The 6,241-nt window shown below is 39.0% G+C and overlaps 1 long non-coding RNA gene and 1 pseudogene across 1 annotated transcript in view; both read left to right on the plus strand.

The window, feature by feature from the left end:
• Positions 1–6,241, plus strand: part of LOC105304286 — a 68,405-nt gene that overhangs the window by 54,354 nt on the left and 7,810 nt on the right. The gene's annotated exons all lie outside the window — the stretch shown is intronic.
• On the plus strand, positions 4,267–4,382 carry LOC111730872 (annotated as a pseudogene).

The following is a 6,241-nucleotide window of genomic DNA, read 5'->3' on the forward strand; positions in this document are numbered from 1 at the left end:
CTTCTATTTCCAAACTTTTAGAACATGTATTAGTGATAGTATATGAGATGACTTTTAAGTTATGCAGATGTGGTTTTAGGTGGTAAATGGACAAGCATAAAATAATTACATCATGAGAAAGTAATTCTCATTGCAGTTCTCTTTCAAGCCTGGATTACGTGTAGAAGAAAGTCTCATTGGGCCTAATATGTCATTAACATACTCTACGACTTCTCAATCTCCTTTTTAGCCAAGAAAATAGACCTCAAGCTTGAAGTTTTCTTCTGGCAACAGCAGCTGTTTAGAATTTAATGACACTGTTTTATTCATTTTCTTTTTTAGAATTATACTATGTTTATGACCAATGACACTGATATAAATTTTATATGAATGCATTTAAGTTTTGGAAAATTTAGTTGATTTAAAGAAAAATATTAAGTAAATAATAATATAGGGATATGTTATGATCCTGAAGCCACTGTCCAAGTTACTAAAGTTTGGGAGACATTTTTTTTCCTTACCAACATCCCAGCCAAGTTTACTGTTTGTGACCCAATCCCACCCTTTGCCTGACCTAGACCAATTCCAGATCTGATAATGGCTGATAATAGGTTAGATTCATACTTCTTCCCTATAAACATTATAATAGGGCTTTCAGTTCTTAAGCCTAAAGAGATCATTTTAAGGGTAGAAATTTTTATAAAAAGGTATGCAAGATATGATATTTGTAGTAAATAAAACTTTCACAATAATAATATTGAGTGCTGCCATTTATTTGGGCTTTTTGAGCATTCTCTAATCCTCACAACAACCCTATGAAGCATTTATCAGATGAGGAAATCGAGGCACAGGGAGGTTAAACAAAACACTTTCTTGGTTACTGAACCAATAAGATTCAGAGCCAAGATTTAAGCCAAGGTTTTTCCACTACACCTTTCGTCTCTGAACCTCTTGTCACATGGGTACCTATTTGTTCCCCTGAGCATAAGGCAAATCCTGCATGGATGGAAAGTCTGAGCAAGTGTTCAGTAATGTAACACAGTGAAACTGAGAGATGCTGTGGAAATATGTCAGAGTGGGTGAGCCGACTTGGAGGAAGTGAGGGCTCTACCAGAGGTGTGTGGAATGACCTCATTACATTCATTTTTGCCCTGCCTTCTGCTTCATGGTTCACAGACCTCCTTGTAGGACCAGGCCAGCTTTAATGCCTTCTGCTGATTCTAAGCACTCAGGAAGGAGCAGGTGCTCTTGCTGTCTTAGTTCTGTCTCTGGAAAGGATGCCTTTCCTCCCAGCCTGCAGCTCTTCTTCAGCTGGGGTTGGTAGACTGCTGCCTTCAGGACATGCAGAGGCAGGCAGGATGCATCTGCTTTTGGAGATGAGCCCCCTGCAGAGTTCCTGTCAACTCTGTCACTGTCTGTTGTAACCTAGGGTCACAAGCCAACTGTGCTCTTAACCAGGAGTCTAGGCAAGAGTCTCAAGTCTTTTAGGAATAATAGTTGTCCTGTTAACCTGGGGCTTCAGTCAACATCTGAGAATATCCTCTGTGACATGAATATCCTCTGCCCATCTAATGGATCATATTTATTGCACCTTGGCATCATCACAGTTACACCTGACTTTACCAGTTAGTTTACAGAACCCCTCAAATGAGAACTGAGAAAGGCAGTAGATAGGAAAGCAATTGATAAACTCCAAAGCCCCAGAATAATATACAAGATGATACTACCAGAACTTTGCTATCCGTTCCAGAGTTTAGTCCTTGGATCTCTGTCCTTTTCTCTATTTCCAGTCTCCCTGGGTGATCTCATCTGTTCCCCTGGTTTTAATTACGATCTGTATGCCAGTAACACCCAAATCTGATGTCTGGCTGAGATCTCTCCCTGGAACTTTAGTTTTTATTTCTAACATTACTAGGTATTTCTATTTCAGTGTATCCCACAGATACATTAAACAAAATTTACCTCCTTCCTCACTAAGCCCTGCTCTTCCTGTGAAATTCAGCATCTAATTGGTGATACTATCGGCCATACAGTCACCTGAGCTATATAGTGGGAGCTTTGATTTTTCCTTTGCCCTCATGCCCCTTGCATCCAAGGCCCTTAGATCTGTTGCTTCTTTCCCACACTCACTCATTCAGGTGTTCATTTGTCTTTCCTCTGTATTATTCTGCTTTAACCTAGATTATTTTCTATGGTCTCATTGTCTTCAGATGTGTCACATCAATCTACCCTCCACACCTGTGCTAGCATATTTGTAAAATTAAATCTGACCATATGTCTCTCCTGCTTAAAACTCTTCAGTGATGCCACAGGATGATCCGCACTCTTTAATCTGATATGTGTAAGGCCTTTCCTGTCAGCTTCTTCTGACCCTTTCGGTCCCTCCTGCCTCCACCTTTATTTCCCTCCATGTCTTTGTTATTGCTGGCTTTTTTGTCTGAAATGTGGTCTCTTTCTGTTGTCAACCCCTTGCCCTCACATAGTTAATCCTATTCATCATTTAAGATTCAGCTCAAACATCACTTTTGCCTTCCCTAAGTAGCCCCATCCCCTGATTCATTAGGTACTTGCATATTTTATATATACCTCTATCAATGCACATAACTCATTTATTATTATTATTATTTATTATTATTACATCATACTTACACATCTCCTAAACTGTAAACTCTGCGGGCAGAGACAATGTTTTTATATTAGCCATTTCTAGAATAGTGCATGACATAAACTAAACCCCCAATAATTGTTTGAATGATTGAATATCAGGAAAGTCATATTAGCTTTTAAAATATGTCTTTAGTGGTAAGAACTGAAAAATTATTTTAGGTAAACCACAATTACCTAGCATTCTCTTGCCCAAATACCTCAGCATTTTAGCTAGCAAACTGAATCAATTTCTCTGAATCTATTTTAAATTTATGCCAAAATTACATAGTGACATTGCAAAAAGATATTCCTTAAACATTCCAGTGTCCAGTTTGGTGATTGTATATCCTAGCTTCTCTTCTTGTTTCCCTGCTACTCCAAAGTGCTCCAGCTGGAAGAGACATACACATGGGTCTTCTCTCCAAAGCGTGGGACAGGGCTCTGATGTGGCCACCTGGAGGCAGTACAGACTTGTGTATGGGTTTCACAGGAACATTTGGTAAACCCCAGTCCTGCGCAATCTCAGTCTGGGTGTCACTCTTGCCCAGCTCCCTTTCCTCCCACTTCCAGGGCATGTCCTTGGCCAGGTCTGCTTTGACTCAAGTTCCCATTGAATTGGTAAGAGAGAGACTGGAATGGTGCTCAGGTGGGGGCACACTCACAGAGCAGCACGCACACCCATATACACATATCCTGGAATACTTCCTAACTCCTGAGGAGCAAGTTAAACAAATCGAACTGGAAGTTTCTTTAAGCTAAAAACCTACATACTTTAAAGGCAAATTTGAAGGCTGGTGTTAAACGTTGTTAACAGGTATAACTTTGCTCCATAACATATGCATCATCTAAATGTCACATTTCTTTAGTTTTCTAAATTAAATATCTTTGGCTCCCATCCACCAATGGGTGGAAAATCTAATCTTGGTTCTTTTTCAGGCGCTTTTAGGTATTTAGGAGATGTCTTTTAGTCAGAGTCTGCCACCAGAGTCTGCACCAATGGTGCTCTTTGGCAGTGACAGTCGTCTCTATACTAGGGCCTTTTCTCTAGGCCCAGTGAGGCATAGAGACCACTGTTGAGGCTTCCAAACAACAGTGTCTTTGCTCACCTCCCTGAGCACACAGTCCATCTGTTTTCAAAGTCCTACTGCCCCAGGGGTCTGTGGGAGAGCAGGGGCAGGAACAGGATCTGATCACACAAGGAAACTGCAGTGCCTTTTAGCACCATCCTCTTCAGAGCCAGGCTCAGGAAATTTTCTCTCTGCCCTCCTCTAATCCTAAGAGCCCTTTTTTCTCTCAGACAGAACAACTTTATCACCTCTGAGACCCTGGACTACTTTCAAAAACGAAAGCCTGTTGATTTCTTTAGTGTTTTTTTCTGAAATGAGAGAAGGCCTAATCTCTAGAAAGGTGCTGGTTACTCTTCTTGGAGTGTGGAGGAAGATAGGAATGGTTCATTCTTTTATCAAAAACCAAAATGGCGGGCACCACAGAAACAAGACAGTTGATTCCTCAAGCAAGTTAGCCTGTCAAACACTGAAGCAATGATTATCTCATACCTTGTACCCAGGGTATGGAGTCTCTCCAGGAAGAGGCAGTAAGCCAAACTGTGAGTAAAGATCCACATTAATAATATTCAGTTTTGTTTATGGCCATGCCGCCCTGAACAAGCCCGATGTCTGATCTCGGAAGCTAAGCAGAGCTGGGCCTGGTTAGTACTTGGATGGGAGACCAGCTAGGAAGACCATGTGCTGTAGGCATAAATAATAATTAATAATAATAATAATAATAATCCATTTCACACTGGGGAGTGCTTCAGGTTGGAAGTAAGCAGTAAATTTAGGCTCCCTCTTCTTCTGTGTAGGTCCCAGATTAACTGGGGTAGATGGAGCTGTAACTCCAGGGTTCTAGTTCCCAAAGGCTGGCCTATTTATGCTGCCCACTTCCTGATCTCAGGGAGAGGTTTGAAGAACCCATGAGAAAATTACCCGAAGATCACATATAACCTTTGAATAATGAGCTACATAATGGAAGATCACATATAACCTATACATAATGGAATAATAGAAGAGAGCTCCCTTGATCATTGATTTCGTTTGTATAAACTTTTATTTTTTAATATTTCATTAGAATATCATTATTTTGGCACCCCCCCTTAAATTTTTTTTTTGTTTTTCTGACTCCTTTTTTTTTTAATTAAACTTATTGGGGTGACATTGGTTAATGAAATTATTTAAGTTTCAAGTGTATAATTCAATAATATGTCATATGTATAATACATTGTGTGTTCACCACCCAAAGTTAAATTTCCTTCCATCACCCTATATTTGATTCCCTTTACCCTTATCTCCTCCCTCTCCCCCTTTCCCTTTGGTAACCATTAAACTGTGTATCTATGAGTCGCAGATTGTCTCACTTCAAATTATACTACAAAGCAACAATAATCAAAACAGCATGGTATTGGCAGAAAAACAGACACACAGATGAATGGAACAGAATTGAGAACTCAGAAATAAATCCACATATATGTGGGCAAGTAATTTTCAACAAAAGAGCCAAAAATATACAATGGAGAGCCTCTTCAATAATTGGCGCTGGGAAAATTAGAAAGCCACATGCAAAAGAATAAAGCTAGACTGCTATTTGTCACCATACACCAAAATTAACTCAAAATGGATCATAGACGTAAATATAAGATCTGAAACAATAAACTGCATAGAAGAAAAAAAACATAAGTATAAACTCATGGACCTCGATCTTACAGAGGACTTTATGAAATTGACCTCAAAGGCAAGGGAAATAAAAGCAAAAATAAAGAATGAGACTATATCAAACCAAATGCTTCTGCACAACAAAAGAAACCATCAACAATACAAAGAGGTAATCAACTGAATGGGAGAAGATATCTGCAAACAATACCTCTGATAAGGGGTTAATATCCAAAATATACAAAGAACTCATACAATTCAACGACAAAAAATCCAATTTAATAATGGGCAGAGGAACCGAATAGACATTTCTCCAAAGAAGATATACAGATGGCCAACAGACATCTGGAAAGATGCTCAAGGTCAATAATCATCAGAGAAATGCAAATTAAAACCACAATGCAATACCGCTTCACACCTGTCAGATTGACTATCATCAATAATTCAAAAAACAAGTGTTGGTGAAGATGTGGAGAAAAGGGAGCCATAATACACTATTGATGAGATTGCAAATTAGTACAGCCCCTATGGAAAAAAGTTTGGAGGTTCCTCAAAAAATTAAAAATAGAACTACCTTTTGACCCAGCAATTGCACTTCTAGGTATTTATCCAAAAAAACCAAAACACTAGTCCATAAAGATCTGTGCACCCCTATGTTCATAGCAGCACTATTCACAATAGCCAAGATATGGAAGCAACCTAAGTATCCATCAATAGATGATTGGATGAAGAAGTTGTGGTACAAATATACAATGGAATGTTATTCAGCCATAAAAAATGAAACCTTACCATTTGCAATGACATGGATGGACCTAGAGAGTATTACGCTGAGTGAAATAAGTCATACAGAGAAAGATAAATACCGTATGATCTCTCTTATATGTAGAATCTAAGGAACAAAAGAAATGAAC

Source organism: Pteropus vampyrus, unplaced genomic scaffold (genome assembly GCF_000151845.1).
Source record: "Pteropus vampyrus isolate Shadow unplaced genomic scaffold, Pvam_2.0 Scaffold336, whole genome shotgun sequence".
Taxonomy (NCBI): Eukaryota; Metazoa; Chordata; class Mammalia; order Chiroptera; family Pteropodidae; genus Pteropus; species Pteropus vampyrus.